Source organism: Apodemus sylvaticus, chromosome 7, assembly GCF_947179515.1.
Source record: "Apodemus sylvaticus chromosome 7, mApoSyl1.1, whole genome shotgun sequence".
NCBI classification, from domain to species: domain Eukaryota; kingdom Metazoa; phylum Chordata; class Mammalia; order Rodentia; family Muridae; genus Apodemus; species Apodemus sylvaticus.
In genome coordinates this window covers 66,004,639-66,026,758 of record NC_067478.1, presented here as the reverse complement: position 1 = coordinate 66,026,758, position 22,120 = coordinate 66,004,639, and the positions used below count along the sequence as shown (strand labels likewise).

The following is a 22,120-nucleotide window of genomic DNA, read 5'->3' as shown; positions in this document are numbered from 1 at the left end:
CTTTCTTTCTTTCTTTTTCTTTCTTTCTTCCTTCCTTACTTCCTTCCTTCCTTCTTTCCTTCCTTCCTTCCTTCCTTCCTTCCTTCCTTCCTTCCTTCCTTCCTTCCTTCCTTCCTTCCTTCTTTTCTTTCTTTCTTTCTTTCTTTCTTTTTTTTCTTTCTTTCTTTCTTTCTTTCTTTCTTTTTTGAAACAAATTCATACAATGTATTTAGATCAAGTTTTTTACTTCACCTGATTCCTCCCAGATTCCACCTTCCTCCCCACAAAACTTCATGTTCTTTTTCTCTCTGTCTTAAATTTTTTTTCAAATAAAAGAAAAACAAAGAAACAAATACAAAAACCTCCCATAAAAACACCATAAAACAAAGAAAACAAACAAATACAAAACCTCCCATAAAAATGGGAATCAAAATAAACAAGCAAAAAACAAGACAAAATAAGACCTACACAAAGCAAAGTGAGACAAAAAAAAAATCTACAAAAACAACATTGAGTTGGTCTTGTGCTGGCCAACTACTCCTGGGCGTGGGGCCTGAACTGAAGTGTAGTTAATGTAGCCAGAGAGACTCTATTAGAGAAAACTGATTTTTCCTTTGTCAGTGGGTATCAATAGCAGATGATAACTTCTTGGTTTGGGGTGTGGGTATCAATGCAGATAACTTCTTGGTATAGGATGGGAATCTGTGTCCACTTCCCCCTCAGTGCTGGGACCATCTGGCTTGAACCCGTGCAAGTCTTGTGCCTGCTACCACAGTCTGTGTGAGTCCAATGTGCGTCAGTTCTGTTGTGTTGGAAAGGCACTATTTCGTTGGCATCACCATCACCTCTGGCTTTTACAGTCTTTCTTCTTCTCTTCCACACAGCTCTCTGAGCCTTGAGGAGAGGACTTTGATGAAGATATCCCATTTAGGACCCTGCTCCAAAGCTTCTCACTCTCTGCCAGGTGTTCCGTTGTGGGTTTCTGTGTAAGTCCTCATCGACTACAGAAAGAAGCATGTCTAGTATGTGTCAGGTGAGGCACTAATTTATGGGTGTAAATTAGGAGTCATTAGGAGTCATTTGAGTGCTGTGTTCCTTTAACAGAGTAACAGTAGGAGGGTTTCCCCTAGGCCCATGATCCATCTAGTCTCAGGTTCTTGTTCACTTTAGCAGAGTCAGGTACAGCCTTCGTCTCACCGACTTAGTCTTAAAAGCCAATTAGAAACTGGTTAGAAGCAGGGCGGTGGTGGCCCACGCCTGTAATCCCAGCACTCTGGGAGGCAGAGGCAGGCAGATTTCTGAGTTTGAGGCCAGCCTGGTCTACAGAGTGAGTTCCAGGATAGCCAGGGCTACACAGAGAAACCCTGTCTCAAAAAAAAAACAAATCCAAAAAAAACAAAAAACAAAAAAAAACAAAAACAAAAACAAAAAGAAATTGGTTAGATCTCACAGGCAGGTCACAGGTTTGTAGCTTTGAGATAGATGAGTGTTACCTTTCTCCTTCAGTGGCCTGGAGAACACCTTCCAGTACTATGAATGCTAGCCAGTAGGAGTAAAATATGGAGTTAGGCAGCCGCTCACCTTCTTTGTGTTCAATGGCACGTGTAAGTACTGACTTCAGCAGTAGGGCCTTACCATCTGGTTATGGAGAGTAACCAAGAGCCTTGACAATGGCCTGTGATGTTTCAGAGTTTTCACAGGCTGTCTTTGCCCAGTGTAACCATTCCTGGCACTGAAGGTTTTACATGGCAGCATAAGATTCCTAGTTGGGGCATTCTCTCTCCTAATACTTAGTTACAACTTTTCAATTTCTTTCCTATGTATATGTTTTAGGAAGCCTCTCCCGTAAAGTCTTCATATAGTTTTACAAATGCCCTTTGGTGTTAGTTGTCCCTCCCTGTATTTTTTTTAAGATTTATTTATTTATTATGTGTAACTACACTGTAACTGTCTTCAGATACTTTTTCTTCTCCCTGCTCCCTCTGGCCCAAAGATTTTTTTATTTATGTAGCTGTCTTCAGACACACTAGAAGAGGGCATCAGATCTCTTTATAGATGCTTGTGGCTGCTGGGATTTGAACTGAGGACCTTTGGAAGAGAAGTCAGTGCTCTTAACCACTGAGCCATCTCTCCAGCCCCTCCCTCCCTGTATTATCGCTGCATTCAAAAGACCCTTCCTCTAACATCCATAAACTATATACTATCAGGTAAGAATTACATTAACAATATCCAGTCCATTTGTATTTGGCAACCTCAGAGAAAGTACTTTACTGTCCTATCTTGGTGAGTCCGAGTTCTGTACCTAAATCACTGTCTATCATAACATGTATTTATCAACCTGAAAACATCTTTTAAGACTTTTAAACATTTTCTTAAATCTTAAACAACTTAAACTTAACTGCGACACTGTAACTTTCTAGTCTTCATTCCCATCAGAGACCCAAGAAGGATACATATTACTTGAATAAACAGTAAATGCAGAGTAAGGCACTTCCAAAACTTTAGAAATGACAAAGATTACTGGCTGCCTGGACAACCATCCAAGATTCTTCAGTGATATTGGAACATCCATCTCTTTGGCCTACTAGCCCAGACTATCTGACAGAGTTTTCTGTGAATCAGAAATTATGAAGGACTTCTCTACATTGTCCTGCCAGAGTTTGGCAGTTGACTTTTGTTGTGTCCTGTTTGTCCAGTGCTTAGATAGCATACTGTCATATGTAGAGGCAAGATGTTCTTGCCCAGTGGCAGCTTGCAACATGTGAAGCAAACTCCATAAGGAGAAGGAGGTTCTTTGTTTGTTTGGTTGGTTTTGGTTTTTTTGAGACAGGGTTTCTCTGTGTAGCCCTGGAACTTACTCTGTAGACCAGGCTGGCCTCGAACTCAGAAATCCACCTGCCTCTGTCCCAAGTGCTGGGATTAAAGGCGTGTGCCACCACCACCCAGCTGAGGAGGAGGTTCTTTGATGCTCATCATCTTCATTGAGGTAGAATGGGGGTACAGCCAGGAGCTAACATGTCTCATTGTCAAAAACGTCTAAAATGAATAAAACCATGATCTATAGATCTCTGAGCCTTTTGAAGATTACCTATCTATTTGAGTATATTTGAATAAGCAAATGATTGTCTTTAGCTATTTACTAGCTATAACTTAGAAAACACCTGTTATTAACTAAACAAGTACCTAACAAAACCACGTTTGATTGACTGTTAACTTGTATTTCTTAATTGGTCTAAGTAACTTGTAACAGTAACTTTCAAAAGAACTAAAACTTCACATTACATTTTTAAGAATTACATAAGTACAATAAAAGGAGTTGATATATAGTATTTTGTAACCAAACTATAACCTTAATTTTACATCAATATATAAAGAGCTACACCAATGTAACCAAATAGAACCTTAATTTTGTATCAATATACAAAGATCTATATGAGTAAATTCAAAATTTTACCCTTTTTCTGTATTATTTCCCTATTATTCTTATATCCTCCTTTTTTTTGTCTAAATAAAAAGGAAAGACTAACTCTAACACAGTAAAACTAATTATAATAACGAAGCTATTTCTACTAAGCATTCCACAATGTCTAACATGATCGTATTTGGCAGTCTTAGTCCTAAGTATTTTTGACTTTAATGTTCTGTACAAAACAATTTGAATGTTCCAAGCAGTTTGTAGTTCAAAGCTGATCTTTGAGTGGTATTTGCCAGTTTAGTGGCAGTCCTGGCTAGGTAAAGCATAGCAGTCAACCCAAAGGCATTTTGTGTTTGCAAAGAACCTGGTGGTTGAAGAGGCATGGGGCAGTTTCTTCCAGTGGTTAGCGACCCACAATCCAGAAGGAATTGTTATTATGGGGCCCCATCATCTTCTTGGAGACCTAAAAGGTTACTGTTAGGAATGGTCCTATCTGATTGCAGAAAGCTTAAACATTTTAAACGACATATTCAGCAGATCTCAGAAAGGTTTGAGGACCACATCTGAGATACACAAACTTTGTTCCTAGTTGCTTGCTTCAGACTCAAACCTGAAAACATGTATAGGAAACTCAATGAAGACTACTTCTAGAGTTAGTATTCTGTGTGATAACAGAAAATTTATATATATATATATATATATATATATATATATATAATAGACTTTGAGATAATATTTATACCTTAAAGAAAGTTTTAGAGAGTCAACTGAAAGCCAAAAGATTATGAGATTAGTGGCAATAGAATAGTCCATCCCTTATTTCTTATTTTCCTCTTTCCCATATGGGGTGGCTCTTCTGATATGAGACAGATGTGGTATTTGGATTTTCGTTTAACAAGTATGCTTGAGCCGGGCGGTGGTGGTGCACACCTTTAATCCCAGCACTTGGGAGGCAGAGACAGGCGGATTTCTGAGTTTGAGGCCAGCCTGGTCTACAGAGTGAGTTCCAGGACAGCCAGGGCTACATAGAGAAATCCTGTCTTGAAAAACCAAAAAAACAATAACAACAATTTTGCCACTATGTCTGCAGATGGCAATGATACCATTTGGCCAGATTACTCTTTTTCTTGAGACATTTTCTCTTGATGATCCATTCTTTTTCTTCAGATGTTTCACTTGACCAGTAGTCTCCAGATTATTTAGTGGTATGCTTCTGATCTCCTATAAAGATAAAAATAAAGCCCTGCCCTAACCCTAACTCTGGGAGGGGAGGGTCCCTTTTTTGGCAGCTTATGTCTTTTGTAAGGCAAAATATTTCTTGAACAATAATTATCTTCAATTGAAATTTAAAAAATACTTCAAAATTTTGAGAATAAATATACCCTACTGGATAAATATACCTATTTTCAGATATATGTATATTTTTTCAAGGTTTAAATGTATTTATTTTTAGATCACAAAGGACATTCATTTCAAACTTCAGCCTGCCTTCTGCAAGCAGCTTTTAAAATTAAATCATTGTAATTCTTATATGCCTGCCTCTGAATCTCAAATATTGTGATCAAAGGTGTGTTCTTCCCAAGTGCTGGGATTAAAGGTGTGAATAACCACCAACTTGTTCACTATAACTCTAGAATTTAGAAACCAACTTATAGAAATCCCCCTCTCTCTGCTGGCATTTAAGGCATGGGCTACCACTCCACTCATCAAATATTTTATCTTAGCTCTAAATCACTTCAACTCTTTGTGTTAGTCTTTATGTTAATTTGGACTAAATGGAAACGCTGTCTGATGAATTATGGTCTCCCCTTACTCAGGAGGTCTTTTCTGTTCAAATCTAATCTTTATTGATTTTTATGGTATCCACATCTTTTTTTTCTTCTAATCTTAGTCAGATGGGGATGGTTTATGTGGAAACAAAGACAAAATCTCTTACCCAATGAAACACACAATTGGGTTTCCATTCTGAGGTTAACACATCTTGAAAATATACAGGATGATTTAATTCAGCAGGCTTTTTCTACTATTCAGTGTTTCTCTACAGCTGTTGTTACTTTCTCATTAGCATTTATAAATTTTAAACTTAGTAAAACAGTGTTGTTAAACCCTGTCCCGCTAGCATGGCCATCTTGTTCCATTCCCACTGTCCATTTCATATTGTTGCTGTAATATGCCAGCTACTCATCAACACAGAAAAGTAACCTGACTCGGAGCAGGGTCACGCTGACCACATGCCCTGTTATGTACTATATGTTATGAGGTTTGTTAATCTTAAGAAATTCTACAACTATAAACTTGACATATAGGACCCATCAAATCAAAGGTCAATATGAAATGTTGTCTAAAATGATTTGAGTCAGGGCTGACCTCCAGCAGCACTTCCAGTACTTGAGAATGAGCTCATTTTAGTTGTTGTGGTTTTAGCTTTTATAAGCTGACATAGAAAAATGTTCAGGTTGTAGTCTCAGCTTCCAAATTCTGAACTATATCCCTGATAGATCAGTCTTAGGGTGTGTGTTCAATAAACCATCCCTATCTGACTGAGATTAGTGTTTGTGTGGTTTTGGATCCCAACAGTGTAATATATCTCTGGCAAAGAGCTTGAAGTAATTTTTGGGGGACAGATTAACAACAAATATCCTAAAAGCAAGAGACTTCAGTTTATAAAAATAACTAATTCAATTCTCACTTTTCTGCCCATAATGAAGCAATTTCAGCCTTAGTAAGGGGTACCAGAATCTTTGCTGGGTCTATCCTTGCTAGTTGATGGAGTATCATTTTTCCTTTCAGAATCAATTCAGAAACTGTTTCTGCATAGATCTTTCATTTTTTACTTTGGTGTGTCCACTCTAAGTATTATCTTCTCTCTACATAAGAATTCCTGAGGGAGAATGAGTAGAGAGCAAAATAACCAAGATACAACCCAGCTTTGGATCCAAATGGGCCAGATGCACATCCTGTAATTTCTCTTCTACCAGAGACTATTCTCTTTCAGCCTCAGCTGATAATTTTCTTGGACCTTTTAGGTCCTTATCACCTTGTAAAGTTTGAAATAGATTACTTAGATCTTGAGTAGTTAATCCAATTATGGGACATAGCCAGTTAATATCTCCCAGCAACTTTTGAAAATCATTTCATAATTTGTAACTGATCTCTCCTGTTTTGTACTTTCTGTGGTCAATTTCTTAATACCTACCTATAATAATGGTTGTCCAATAAAGAGCTATCATTGGAATGTCTTACCAAAAGGAATATTAAACAATCCTACCTTATTCCAGTATTTTGTAAAACAGTCATTAGAAATGAAAGATTTCTCCTGATTTGTAATTTCTGTGATCAGATTTTCTGTTAACCTATCTTTAAAGAATTATTGATTTATTTTATGTATGTGAGTATACTGTAGCTGTCTTTAGACACACCAGAAGAGGGCATCGGATTCCATTGCAGATGGTTGCTGGGAATTGAACTCAGTACGTCAGAAGAGCAGTCAGTGCTCTTAACCACTAAGCCATTTCTCTAGCTCCCCCACCCCCATTAACCTATCTTATATCCTAGATAATTGACAGAATCTTCTCTTCATATTTTTTCAGGAGCAATTTATAACCCTCATCAAGACAAAATTCTCTTTACATCATCAAACATTTTTTCTTAAGTATCTATATCTGAATCATCCAGTAAGATACCATCTATATGATGGCAAATTTTAGGTTGAGGAACTATTTATGAATTATTTCTAATGGCTGTTTTATAAAATACTGGCATAAGGTAGGATTGTTTAATATTCCTTTTGGTAAGACATTCCAATTATAGCTCTGTATTGGACAACAATTATTATAGGTAGGTATTAAGAAAGCAAATCTTTCCATACTGTGCCTATGCAAAGGGATTGTGGAAAAATGATCTTTTTTTGTTTTTGTTTTCGGTTTTTGTTCGAGACAGGGTTTCTTTGTGTAACCCTGGCTGTCCTAGAACTCATTCTGTAGATCAGGCTGGCCTCGAACTCAGAAATCCACCTGCCTCTGCCTCCCAAGTGCTGGGATTACAGGCGTGCACCACCATGGCCCTGCTGGAAAAACAATCTTTTAAATCAATTACTATCATAGACCATGACTTAGGTAATAAAGAAGGCAATATTTTCTGGGTTGTAAAGAGCCCATTGGCTGAATCATCTTATTTATGGTTCTTAAGTCTGATAACACCCTTCATTTTCCTTATTTCATTTTTTTAACAAGAACAGGTGTCTTAGGGTTTTACTGCTGTGAACAGACACCATGACCAAGGCAAGTTTTATAAAGGACAACATTTAATTGGGACTGGGTTATAAGTTCAGAGGTTCAGTCCATTATCATCAAGGTGGGACCATGCTGGTGTCCAGGCAGGCATGGTACAGGAGGAGCTGAGAGTTCTTTATCTTCTTCTGAAGGCTGCTAGCAGAATAATGACTTCCAGGCAGCTAGGATAAGCATCTTAAAGCCTATGCCCACAGTGACAAACCTGCTCCAACAAGGCCACACCAACTCCAACAGGGCCATACCTTCTAATAGTGCCATTCCCTGGGCCAAGAATATACAAACCATCACATTAAGGGAATTCAAACCAGTTGTTTTAGAACCAATAATTTTTCTTTTGTTATAGACCATTGATCCACTCATGCAAGCTTATCAGTTAGGCATTTCAAAAGTAGGGTCCTTGGTACTTGAAAAACCAACACATGTTGTGTCCTGCTTATGGACAAGCTGGACAGTCTGTGACTGTTCTTGATATTACCGTTTAACATTTTTCTAAGAAGCATTCTTTATTTTATGGTTTGTTTCTGAGATTGGAGGAATGTTAATCTGTGTTTTCTACTATTATAACAAATCATGTCCCCATAACTTCATGGTTATATTAGCCACATATGGCTTTAATTTTCCTATTTGTCTTTCTGGGCCTATACACTCGACCCATCTTGTACTTTATTTCATCTGATATAAAGTTCCAATCATTAGCAGCTGAATTTTTACCTCTTGGAGAGGTCAATCTAGATGCCAAGATTTTGGTGAAATTATTGTTACAGCTGCCCCTATGTCTATTAAACCTTCCATTTCAATGCCATTTATTTGTATTTTTAGCTTTGGTCTCTGATAATTTATAGCAGTTTGCTACAATACTTGTTTTACAGTGTCTCCTGAACTTTTTGTTTCATCTACTAAAGCTGTTCTTACCTTAATTTTATCTAGAACGGCCTCATTATGGAGTTGAAGCCAGCCTGGGCTATACTCTCTGTCTCAAAAAATAGTAAAAATAATACAAATAAATCAAAGTAGCAGTGTGATTGAGATACAGATTGATTTATGGTGGACATTTGCTTGCCTGTGAAATCTTAAGCATGTTTAACTCTTAAGAGAAACCACTGGAAATTGTTAAGATCAGGCTATAATTCTGGGAGTAAATGCATATTGTGAGTGCCTAAGAGGGTGTACTGCAAGTGTATCAAGGACTCTGCTAACCTGATGTTCCCTTTTCTGTCACCACTGCTTGAGCATGACCTCTGCTTGGTTTGGTCTTATTTATACTTGGGATTGTACCCAGGGCCTTGCATGTACTAAGCCAGTGCTCTTCCTCTGGGCTAGATCTTTAGTCCCTCTGATACAGGGGTTGTTGTTTCCTGCTCTGCTTTGTATTTATTCATTCATAGTATAAGACAATGTTGAGTGTATCCCAGGCTGGCCTGGAACTCACTAGGTAGTCGAGGCTGGCCTCAAGCTCTTGATTCCCTGCTTACACCTCCCACATGCTAGGGTTGCAGAAGTCTTCCATCACACCTGACTACTATAAGCCTTTCTCTTTCTTTCTTTCTTCTTTCCCCTCTTCTATCCCTCATTTCCATCCTTCATGTATGCCATGGAAGATTCCACAGCTTCAGGCATTCTAAGGAAATGATCTACTAATGAGCTACAACTCCAGCTCCATCTACATCATCCTTTGTGCTACTGTTAGAGGTGTTGTAAAGATAAGCATATTGTTCAGGAGGATAACCAATAAGAGGGACTTGTGGTAATTATGGCTTTCTTCTCTCTTTCCTTCTCTTTCTTCCTATCTTCCTTCCTTTCTCCCTTCCTTCCTTTCTCCCTTCCTTTCTTTCTTCCTTTCTTCCTTTCTTCCTTTTTTCCTTCCTTCCTTCCTTCCTTCCTTCCTTCCTTCCTTCCTTCCTTCCTTTCTTTCTTTCTTTCTTTCTTTCTTTCTTTCTTTCTTTCTTTCTTTCTTTCTTTCTTTCTTTCTTTCTTTCTTTCTTTCTTTCTTTCTTTCTTTTCTTTCTTTCTTTCTTTCTTTCTTTCTTTCTTTCTTTTGAGGCAAGGTCTCCTGTGTCCCAGGTTCCATCTGGCAAAGAAGAGTCTGTGTGTGTGTGTGTGGGGGGGGGTGTTTCAAAGAAGAATCAGACCAAACCAGCTGCCAGGAAGAAGCAGGCACCAGCAGAGCTGCCTGGAAGAGGTTTAGATCAACTCAGGCAACGGGAAAGGAAGCCTCTAACCTACTGCCTACTGAACTACCTGCAGGCTGTGCTGTATGCTCCGGGTCCCAGATTGTGAGCTTTCTCCCACGCTTTGATAATGCAGCTGCCTTTGGGTCATTTTTACTTCCGTAAGTAACCCCAATAGAACTCAGGGTTTACCAAGTTGGGCTTTGTTGGCTTCTATACTTTTGTTTGTCGTGGGATCCCTAGGGGTGGGTAGACACATGTAGTACTTCCCCAGGAAATTTTGTCATGCAACACGCCTTCTTCACACTTCCTTTGGCCTGGTGTTCCAACTCCATTGTCCCTCAAAGTAAAAATCTACCCTAAAAGTTGCTTCTTCTATGGAGCCTTCCTTCAGAGTGAGATGTGGCCTTAGGAGAGGATTTGTTCATGTGTTTTGTTTCCAGACAGGGGCTCAGTGTATAGCCTTGGCTGACCTTACCCTAGTGTAGGGATTAACGGCATGTGTAACCATGCCCAGCTCCAGGGTTTGGAGTGTTGCTGTCATAGCCTGTTTGTCTGGATACGTCCTTCATTATCTTTCACTCCTAGTGTGCTACCCAGCTTTCCGCCACTGTGACTAAACTCCTGAGCTAAACCACTTATAAGGGAGCAAGGTTTATTTAGACCCATGATCTCAGAGGTTTCAATTTAGAGTCTGTTGTCTCCTGTTCCTTTGGGGCCTGGGGAGAGTCAGCATGGTGGGAACAAGTGGTGGAGGAAATGGCCAGGGAGCAAAAAGAGACAGGAAAGGACAGGGGTCCCAATATCCACTTCAAGGGTTCACCTTGGGTGACCTAACTTTCTTTATGTCCCACCTCTCAAAGGTTCCACCGCCTCTGATTGTCAAGTGAAGGCTTAGTCAATGTACAAGTAATAAAGTCAATTAATTAGTCAAGAGACAAGGTGATGGTAGAGACAAAACTTCATTACAACATATTAGCTGACTGGAAAGGGCCAGGCTGCCACCTCAAGGGTCATCTCTGTTAACAATCACAAGCAGAGGGTTTACAGGCAAAATCTGAAGACGCATTTTCAAACTATGAAGACCAGACTCATCAATGCTGCAGCTGTCCATTTCTTTGACACACATTCTGATGATGCCTGAAAAGTCACTCTATATCCTGGGGTATCCAATCTACAGGAAGATTGTTGGTTAGATTATATGGTCGATGTTCCTCGTCTATCTCCTTGGAGTGGATGATTTTTAACAACTAATATCTTACTCACTGAGGCGTGGCCTTTCTTTCTATTTAGAATCATATTTAGGCAAAGGGAAAGAAAACAAAAGGCAAAGTTCAAGGAACATTTACAAAGAGTTAAACCACAGGTGGCTTTGCCCATAGTGTCACAGGCTAGCCATAACCAGGGTGCTATCTTGAACCCATATATAGGACAAGGGTCCAAACTGTGATCCCAAGTAGCCAGCACGTGAAACCTAGGTGTGATCCCCGACACCTCATAAGCCTGGCATAATATTATATGCCTGAAATCCCAGCACTCAGAAAGTGGAGGCAGGAAGATCAGCAGTTCAAGGCCATCCTCCACTATAAAGCAAGTTTGAGTATCCTGGGATAAATGAGACTCTATTTTTGAGAGGGAGAGGGAGAGAGAGAGAGAGAGAGAGAGAGAGAGAGAGAGAGAGAATCAGGAGCAAGCAATATCCTCAAGGCTCTTGTGATGTGATGTGCCTTTTGGTCTTCCTGAGTGGCTGTGGCTTCCTGTCTTTCTCCTGTTACCTAGAAGCTGTAGCAGGAAACAAGACCACCCATCTAGAGCCAAGGTTTTACTTTTGCATGTAAGATCACAAATCTAAGCCTGGCTTGGTGGCTCAGCCTTGTAATCCTAGCACTAGAAAAGTAGAGGCAGGAGAATGGCAAGTTAGAAACCGGCCTAGGAAGCTGTTTGCATCTGTTTATCTCCAAAACAAGAACAGGAAAGCAGAGAAAGGGTTCCTGGGTGAGGTGGCCTATACCTGTAATTCCAGAAGTCTGCAGTCAAATTTTGTATCCCCAAGCTATAGCACCTATTCCTGTACTTCCCAGGCTGGGTAGAAGACTGCTGTATGATCAAGGCTAGTGGAAGCAACATAGTTTTAGGCATGCCTGAGTCACAGTGTGAAGCTTAAAAAAAAGAAATCAAAACGTGTGTGTGTGTGTGTGTGTGTGTGTGTGTGTATATGCGCGCGCGCGCACTTATATTCCCCTTGACAGGTTAGAAATATGCTTTAGGTACTGTGCCTTTCTCTCTCTCTCTCTCTCTCTCTCTCTCTCTCTCTCTCTCTCTCTCTCTCTCTCTCTCTCTCAACAGGTGAAGGTACTTACTTCCAAGTCTGTTTTTTTGTATTTGTTTTTGTTTTTTCAAGTCAGGGTTTCTCTGTGTAGCTCTGGCTGTCTTGGAACTCACTCTGTAGACCAGGCTGGCCTTGAACTCAGAAATCTGCCTGCCTCTACCTCCCGAGTGCTGGGATTAAAGGTGTGCACCACTACTGCCCGGCTTACTTCAAGTCTGATGGACTGAGTTCTATCCTCGAGGAGAAGAAACAATTCTGGAGAGGTGTCCTCTGACTTCCATGTGCCATCCACATACTCCTAAATACACACACACACACACACACACACACACACAAAATCACCTAAGTGCCCCCCCCACATGCATACATACATACATACATGCACATACATGCAAAATAAATAAATTCGATTTACAAAAGAAATAAATTCTAAAATACTACGTTTGAAAAATTGTTTAGCTCTTCCCATTAGCTCATAAATTCCTTGATAACAGAGATGATATCAGCATCAAAAATCTGTTTAGACATTTGCAGAACATTAGGTCCAAAGGAAACTCCAGTTTCCCAAACCCCAATGGTAGTCCAAGCACTCAGAAATGAGCTCAGCCTGGACTATGAGAGGTTTTTTGGGGATTAGATAAAAGCCAGCATTCTTCAGGAACTTGTGAAACTGGTTCCCCTCTATCAAAAGGAGTCATTTCCCTTCCCTCTGGCATAAAGGCTGTATGGATATCTGTGATACCTATCAGCATATCAAAGTGCATGCTGGGATACACATTTCAAAATCCGTGCTAGCATCCTAGCCCTACTCATCCTCTCTCAGCCCCTACACTTCCTCCAGCTCACAGGCTGCTCAGTCTTGCTATAGCCCTGCTTCTCTCCCTGAGTTCTCCATTTTCTCTTCCCTGCGATTCTCCCCTCTCTCACAGAGCCCTGGCCATGTCCAGTCTGCTGGCCGTGGTCCGTCTACTTACTTCTTTTTCTCTTTGCTCTGGACTCTTCCAGACACCTCCTCTCTCTCTCTCTCTCTCTCTCTCTCTCTCTCTCTCTCTCTCTCTCTCTCTCTCTCTCTCCCCTACCATGGAGCACCAGCATATTCTCACTTTATACACAGAAAGTGGAGGCTACGCTTCAAAAGCCATGAGATCCTTCTCTGTGCTAGGTATGATGAAACAGAAGCCAGATCTAAAGGAATCGGTTCCCTGGGGTAAGGGCTGAGAAGTGCTCAGCAAACTACCAGAGAACAGAATAAGAGAAGACAGGGAAAGCAGGCTTATCAGAATCAGGGGGCGACTCCTTTCATTGCTCCTGATTAAAGAGGTCCCTTCATATTCTTCAGATGCAGGGGAAACAAACCTGGTAGCACACGCCTTTAATCCCAGCACTTGGGAGGCAGAGGCAGGTGGATCTCAGTGAGTTCCAGGGCTAACCCGAATTTCTTCGGTCACGTGACCCTCTTGCCTAAAGTTCCTGAGTAGAGGTATATGCCATCAGACCCTTTCTGTGCTGTACTTTACAAACACCATTTTCTTCTTGTGTATGCTGTAAAGTTAGGTCTTTGTCATTTGGAAAATTTCAGTTCAGTGAATTATGTAGCTCTCCCAAATGTTACCCTACATGTTCATTTATGTATTTCTACCTTTATTTAGTTGCTTATTACATGTGTGTATGCTGTATGTGTATATGTATATACATATATATGTATATGTATGTGCATGTGTCATGTGGTGGTTGGAAGAACTCCTTGCAGGAGTTGGGTCTCTCCTTCCACTATGTGGGTCTCAGGGATCAAACTCAGGTCATCAGGCTTGGCAGCAAGTGCTTTTACCTGACGAGCCATCTCACCAGCTCCAACATAGTTCATTATATAACATCAAATATCATTGTTGTTGCTATGCCCACTGATCTCCTGACAAAGGTCACTAAGAATTTGAAGACCCCAGTGACCCATAGCAAATGTGAGTTTTCAAAAGTCCAGTTTCCAATTTAAAGCTTGAATTTTATCAGAGGTGACAGAGACGTCAGTGGCATTCTTTAGGGGACTGGCTTGCTGTGTTTAGGATGTCAGCCAAACAGCCAGTCAGCTCTGCAGCACAACCCACTTTCGTCAGATTGAGTTTGTCCAATGAGAAAACTGCATTCCAGGGGAAAGATGGGACAATTTGGTTAGAAACTCAAGACTGTTGCATCTTCTCCTTGGGTGGCCACTGCTCTTCAGCACCCGGCTTTTTCGAACTCTCCGGCTCTTCCTGACGGCCAGCATCATTTAAAACTCATTCTACTCAAGGGTCAGTGGCTTAGTAACGTGAATGATACTGTACTGACTTATTGCTTCACCAAGGAATGTCTTCCTTTCTCTTTTCAACATCTCAGACAGGCCTGCCTCAGACTCCCTGTGTAGCAAAAGACATCCTTCGGGAGGGAGGCCTTCAGGAATTACAGACACTTATGTCATTGTGTCTGGCTTATATGGCTTTTGAGTAGGTTTTAGGGAACTGATTCAGGTTCAAGCTTGCAGAGCTAACACTCACACCCAGTGAACTCTTTCCCCAGCCCAGGGGATCCTTCCCATGCCATGTCATGTCATGCATGCAAGCATAAAACCAAGCAATTGACAAATGTGAAACAAGGAAGATGAGTTTTAAAAAAATATGTATAATTAGTGTGTGCTTGAGTGTGATGCACATGCATGGGTGGAGTCTTCCTTAGGCTAAGCACTAAGGCAAGGGGAAGTGTTTGTTCATGTGGCCTGAAAAATATGCCTATTATCTGCCCTGTCCCGTGGCTACTCTATAGGTAGGGGCTATTAGCATCTTCATTTGACAGAGGAGTACAGAGCTCAGAGGTGTTCATGATTTACTGAAGTTCCATCTTGTGACCAAATTCTACTGGGATTTGAACCCAGGGCTGTGTGACTAATTGGTGAATTCTGATTAGATGTCATCTGAGTAGAGTCTAGGTTCATAGAAGGAAGAATCACTACCTCAGCCTTCTCTACACATGTCCTGACATGGGCCTGTGTGTGCAGTGGACGCCAGTCTTTTGTGATCAGTTGGTTGACAAGTAACAGCAAAGTCAAATTTAGAATTTGTCTTACTTATCTGTTCCAGATAGACCTACCCCTCAACCAAATGAGAAAAACAAAACAAAACCAAACAACAACAAAAACCCGACACATTCTTATAAATAAATTCAATTGTCTGGTTTAAATCATTGCAGTAGTTTCAAAGGAATTGAAACATTTACTTAACTCCATTGTTTTTACAATTATTGTGGTTGTTGTTGTTTTGCGATAGGGTCTCAAAGTAGCCCAGGATGGCCTTATACTCACTACTTAGCAGGTGATATCCTTGAACTTCTCATCCTCTCTCTTCTACCTCCCAAATGCTGAGGTTACAGATGTGGCTGCTAAGCCCAGTTTATGTGGGCTGGTGACAGAGCCTAGGGTTGTCGCCTAGGTGCTCTACTAACTAGAGCCTAGAGTAAACATCTATAGGAACAGAGCTCAGGTTCATTGTTGGATGTACAATATTTAGTAGATTTATTTATTTTATGTAGATTAAGTGTTTTTCTGAACATATGTATGAGAACCACATGTGTGTCTTGTGCTTGCAGAGGTTAGAAGAGGATGTTAGATTCCCCAGAACTGAAAGTATAGACTGTTCTGAGCCACCATGAGGGTTCTGGGAATTGAACCCAGGTCCTCTGCAAGAGACACAAGTGTTGTTAACTCTGAGCCATCTCCTCAGCCCTATGCCCACCCCACCTTCTTTTTATACAGGGTTGACTAAGGAGCTCTGGCTGGTCTAGAACTCATTATATAAACCAGGACAGCCTCAAACTCAAAGAAATCCTCCTGCCTCTGCCTCCTGAGTGCTGGGATTAAAGGCGTACACCACCACCCAGCTCACGGATGGCATTCTATATGCTATAAACCTTCACTTGCTGACCAGTGTCACCAATCACTCCTTAGCTACACACAGTGATCACAGTCCCATGTCATTATTTCACAATATAGAGCTGAAATTTCAGACTTAATCCAGTGAAAACACACACCAGGTATTTATAGTGAAAATACTTGCTGAAAGACTTCCCACCCATTGATACATACAGCATAGCTCTCCGGGAGAAGAACATCATTTTCCTAAAATCTTGGCAAGAAGCTATGGAGCTCTGATGAGACTGGAGATGTGGAGGAACCACTCCTCCTTCCTGTGGTGCCCAGCCTGCTACTAACAGCCCTGCTCCAGCTTCCCAACTTTGCAAACGCCTTGAAGTAATTTTTTTTTTTTTTTTTTACTTCTTCATGGCCTTGTTACCTTAACTCACAACCTTACAGAAGTAAAAAAGACGAAACACGGTGGTGGGAATGTGGTACAATATTTAGGGGCCATGACCACTTTTGTAGTCTAAGTTCAAAAAACGCATAACCAAGCAACAGACCCATCCAGGTCAAGCTGCGGAGAAGGCAGTAGAGGGCCTTGGGAAGAGGACTTGTCAGAGAGGTGCCTGCTGCCTGCTGGGAAGGCTGGGGGGTGGCTGTTTTTGGATACACAGCACCCACAAAAAAGGTCAAAGCAGAGTATAGAACCCATGTTAGCACACACCTTTAGTCCAGCACTCAGGAGGCTAAGGCAGGCGTCTCTGATTTGAGGCCAGCTGGTGTACAGAGCAAGCTCAGAACATCAATGTACACATGGTGAGATTCTTGGTTTTTGGTTTGTTTAAAAAAGAAAACAACAACAATAAAAACCAGAACACACACACACACACACACACACACACACACACCCCTGTGTGCTAGCATGTATCTATAACGTGAGCATTGGAGTGACAGAGGCAGGAGGATCCTGGAGCTCATGGTGAGCTAGCCTACCCTAACCAGTGAGCCGATGGTTCTATCAAAGACACTACTTCAAGGGGCTTGAGAAATGGCTCACATTCAGGAGCATGCATTTCTCTTGCAGGGGACCCAGGTTTGTTTTCCAGCACCCATGTGACATCTCACAACTATCTGTAATTCCAGTCCCAGGAGATCTAACACCTTTTTCTGCTTACTGCAGGCACCACATGGTACACACACATACAGGCAAACAAAATGGTTATATATATTAAAAACAAAACAAAAACACACACATCTTTTAAAAAAGAAAGAAAAAATAAAAGAAAGAAAGAATGAAAGAAAGAATGAACCTGTCTCTAAAAGTAAGTTTGGATGCTTACCTGATGGGGAGGTATGGCCACAGAGGTGCTTTCCCAGGGTGAGGCTTACCCATTGTACTTGGGATTCACTGGCTCCTGTGACTTCTCCAAAGGCAGAAAACTCAACTGTATAATTTGTGGAAGTGTGGTCTATGCTCACACTCTTCCTTTTATAAAATATAATATAAAATATTTATTAATATATTCTTTATAAAAATAAGCAAATAAGGGGGAGAGTAAGAGAAGACACCTGATGTCTATTCTACATGTACATGTGTGCGCGCGCGCGCGCGTGCGCGCGCACACACACACACACACACACACACACACACCAATGGAGAACTGAAGTGCTTTTGGGTTCAAGGTAAGGCCAGTCACACAGAGAGGCCCCTCTTCCTCTCTCTTGGCACACTTGGCATGAACGTTAGGGATGACAACAACATCCCTCTGTGCCACTCAAAGTCACATCCCAAGTGATTATGATCATTAAACCAGGCACATTGTAATTTATGCAGGCGCTCACTTATGAAATATGTCTGACACCCACTCTCAACCTTTAAATTGCTTGTGATACTGGGAGTGGCCCAGTCATGGCAACAAAAAGTCACCAAACAAAAGGCTAAAGGATGGAGCAAAAAGCTGTAGCATAGGAGAGGAGCCGTTTAGCCTGACCTTTGAACATGGATTAGGGGCTGGGGGCAGGGGGACCTGAGAGTCTGAGGTTATAGCAGGTTCCTGGGCCACCAGTGCCAGAAGTCTAGGCCAAGTCCAGGGTCCAGGTTCAGAGTCAAAGCTAAGAGGCAGAAGGACAAAGCAGAGTGCCCAGAAGACATGCTTACTTGTGGAGCACAGGCCCCAGCATCAAGGCTATGAGCACCATGCTGCCGCTTCACCCCTCTCCTCTGGGACACGCTTTGTGATCCAATACTAATGGCTCAAATGGCTCAGCAGAGACCCCAGCTGTTGTTTCAAGGTGGTCAACGTGAATCTGTCAAATTGGAGGACTGCGGATACAATGACTAGCCCAACTTGCTCTTTGGAATGGATAGGGAATGTTTCCTTAGGAATATGGACAGAAGGGCTGGATGCTGCTGGTAGCTAAAGGGAGTGCAGGGCCACGTGTTGGTAGATTCCAAGTGTGTGAGCAGCCCTGACTGCTCAGGAGCTCATGTCAATGACCGGGCTATAGAGGCTGTACTTGGTTTTGGGGATCCAGCTTTGAAACAGCGGGGTGTGACCCTGAATGAACTGGTATGACCTAAGGTGGAGGCCACAAAAAAAAAAAATTGACAGCAGCAAAGGAATTTTGAAAGCATGACTGCCTAACTTTAACCCAAACTGAATGCATAATGAATCCAAGGTATTTAGGGCATCACTTACCCATGTGGTGTCACATGACTTCACCAAAACATTGGTTCTGAACAGTTCTGAGCACAGAATCCATGTTCATTGAGTTGAGCATGTTGTCGTGCCACACAACATCAATATACAGTGCTCATTTCATTATGGAAAACAAAAACTATGGTCATTATTAAGTGTGTAGGTACCCTATTAGTAGATCTTTAAATTGTACTAGGCTAGGATGTTTATTTATAAAAATTGGTGCTTAAGGGCTGGCAAGATGGCTCAATGAGTCAAGGTGCTTGCTGCCAAGTTTGAGGACCTGAGTTCGATCCTCAGGCCCTGCTAGGTGGAAGGAGAGACATGATTCCCTTCTCTGATCTTCACACACATGTGTACATAGACACATGTACACACATAATAAGATATCTTTTAATTGCTGCTTAGATTCTGATTTAAGTTCATTAGAAATCATTCCATGAATTTTGGCTTGAGACTAGGGGGAAACTGCCAACAGTTTCTGAAATGGCCATTTTTGTATAATGTATTCAAGTGATCTGTGTATTCAACACTGACTCCTACAAAATCAAATGTTGTTCAACTCTGAAAAAAAATGTCAATAGTGATCCATATCCTATAGCATCAGATTTAATTCTTTTGTTTGTTTGTTTGTTTTTAGAGACAAGGTTTCTCTTTGTAGCCTGGCTGTCCTGGAACTTGTTCTATAGACCAGGCTGGCCTTGTAATCAGAGATCTGCCTGTCTCTGCCTCTCAAGTGCTGGGATCAAAGGCAATCGCTACTACTAGGATCTAATCATGTACATCCATCGCATCAATATGCTAATCTGCTTTCATCTTTAATAAATGATAAAATGGTTATAAATGGTGAAGCACTTTGAGATATGTATATATACATACATATGTGTATATCTCAAATAATTGAGTATTTTTTTACTCTGTGTGTGTATATATGTACTCTGTGTGTGTATGTGTGTGTGTGTGTGTATACTTATGTGTACTCCTGTCAATTCCTGCATGCCATGGTGCACATGTGGAAGTCTGAGGACAATCTCCAGGCTGGTCCTTGTCTTTCCTGAGTCTTGCTTGAATCAGGGTCTCTTGTTATTCATTGGTGTCTATCCTAGGCTAGCTAGCTCAGAGCTTCTGGGAATTCTCCTGTCTCTACTTCCTATCATATCATAGTAGGGCTAGGATTTCAGACACACCCTACTATATCAGGCTTTATGTGGTTCTAGGTCTGGGAGGACAATGAGGAGAGTGGGAAGGAAAAAGAAGAGGAGGAGGAGGAAGAACAGGAAGAGGAGGAGCTGTCTCTGAACCCTTGGGATCCTGGCAGCTGCCATTACCTTACAGGTAGACCTAAGAGCAGTTGCTCTTACCCAGCTATGTCCTGTGTCCCAAAGACAAGGGCACTCGGCAGTTGTATGCAGTTCACTTGTCTCTTCCTGGCCTTGCTGGACTGTATCTAAAGTATAACAAAGATGTGAGAACGCCACAGAGTTTTCCTCACTTCCACTAGAATACAGGGGATCCCCCCACCCCCACCCCTATCCCCATAGATCTGCTTTTATGTTTTTACTTATAGTCAGTCATGACCAGAAAATAATCAATGGACAATTCAAGAGATAAGCAATTCATAAATTAGATATAGCTGTTATTATAGTCTATCATTTCATCATTCTAATTTATCATTAGTTATTATCATCAATTTCTTACTGTTACTTTTATTAAATGTATAATTAAGCGTTATCTTAATTATGTATGCACAAGATAAATAGGATACAGTGTGTAAGTGCAGAGTTGTGGGGGATTCCAGACACCTACTCGGTGTCCTTGGAACAGATGGCCCGAAGATGGGGCACTGTGTAAACTTACCTGTAAGTTGCTTTAAATTACTTAAAGCTTCTGGGGTTCCAAAGGATGATTACACCAAGTTTTGGATGCATCCTAGGAGTGGAGTAAGGAGACCAAGGCTCAGAGAAGGTTAGGCCACCATTTGTCATGAGCTACGATGGGAAGCCAGGCCTGCCAGGAACCTTCATCTGTGCACTTCTAACTGCTGGTCCTCTGAGAGGTGAGGCGATGTGGTGGCTGCCTTCTCTCAGGGTCTGAGGCCTGACAGGAACACCTGCTCCTCGGGCCAGGTGAGCTTCATTTTATCGTGTAAATCAGTCCAGCTGGCCCTCACAGGCAGTTTCCCCCAGGAGGATGGAAGATGGTTTTTTCAGGGAAAGTGCTCCTAGTAATATTTTTGCATTTATGGGGCACTATTTTTCTGAGCATTTTACAGTCCTTTGGGCTGAGTCATCGGCCTCCTGTGGGTAATTGCCCTGTTTATAACCAACAGCTCCTTTTGAGGATTAGGAAGGGCGAGGCCCAGCCCACTCCTCAGTGGCTACCCTTGTGAGATTACCATCCTCCAGTGTGAAGGGGCCCTCCAGCACCGATACTTTCTGAAACCACCTGGATCCACCTCAGAGATCTTTGAGAGGAAGCTCATTTCCCTAGGCTGGAGCAGCAGCTGGTCACCTTTCCACCCACCCTGTCCCTCTCCACAGCATCGTTGGAGCCAAAACCAGCCGCTTGGCCGGGGAGAGGGGGCAGGGGCGGGGGCTCTATGCAGCACTAAAAAGCATTTAAAGCCTGCATTTGAAATGTGATTTTTCTCGAAGAGTTTGAGGGTGTAGACCAAGAAGGGAAACCCTCCCCAGGGCTCTACATTGCACAACTCAGCCCTACTTGGGCCCCTGCCAGCCCCTCACTCTGTGGCCCAGCTCCATGCTACTCTGAGAAGCTTCCTCCTAACACTGCTGCCCTATTGATCTGCCTTGCAAACCTCCCTGGTCTCTGGAAGCCCCGGGTTTTCAAAGGCGGGGTTTGATTTTACCCTGAACTGTCTTGTCTCATATTCAGCAAGCATTCTTGTCTTGTTTGTTTAAATTGTTAAGTTAACATCTCCGATTTTCATCATACCCACCCACTTCATGATTTCATGTAGCCCAGGCTGGCCATGAACTGAACTCAGTATGTGGCCAAGGTTGACTGGATCCCTTCATCTTTACCATTTCTAAGTGCTTGGAATACAGACCTGACTACTACACCCACCATTTTAAAAATTATTTATTTTTATTATTTTTATATTTTGTATGTGTGTTTGTCTAAGTGTAATAGCTACATGCATGTGAGTACAGGTGTCGAGAAGGCCAGAATTAAGTCCTCTGGAATCAGCAGTTGTGAGCCACTTAACAGGATACTGGAATTGAACACCAGTCTTTTCCAAAAGCAGTACCCACTTCTAACTGATGAGCCACCTCTTTTGATCTTCTTCCCTGCCTAGAAGTCTTCCTGCCTCAGTCCCTCATACTAGGATTAC

The 22,120-nt window shown here is 41.7% G+C and overlaps 1 non-coding gene across 1 annotated transcript; it reads left to right on the top strand.

Annotated features, from left to right (window-relative positions):
* Positions 1–17,398: 17,398 nt before the first annotated feature.
* LOC127690306 (U1 spliceosomal RNA) lies at positions 17,399–17,556 on the top strand. Its single transcript, XR_007979034.1, has one exon. It is a non-coding gene; the product is annotated as a U1 spliceosomal RNA (small nuclear RNA).
* Positions 17,557–22,120: the final 4,564 nt, after the last annotated feature.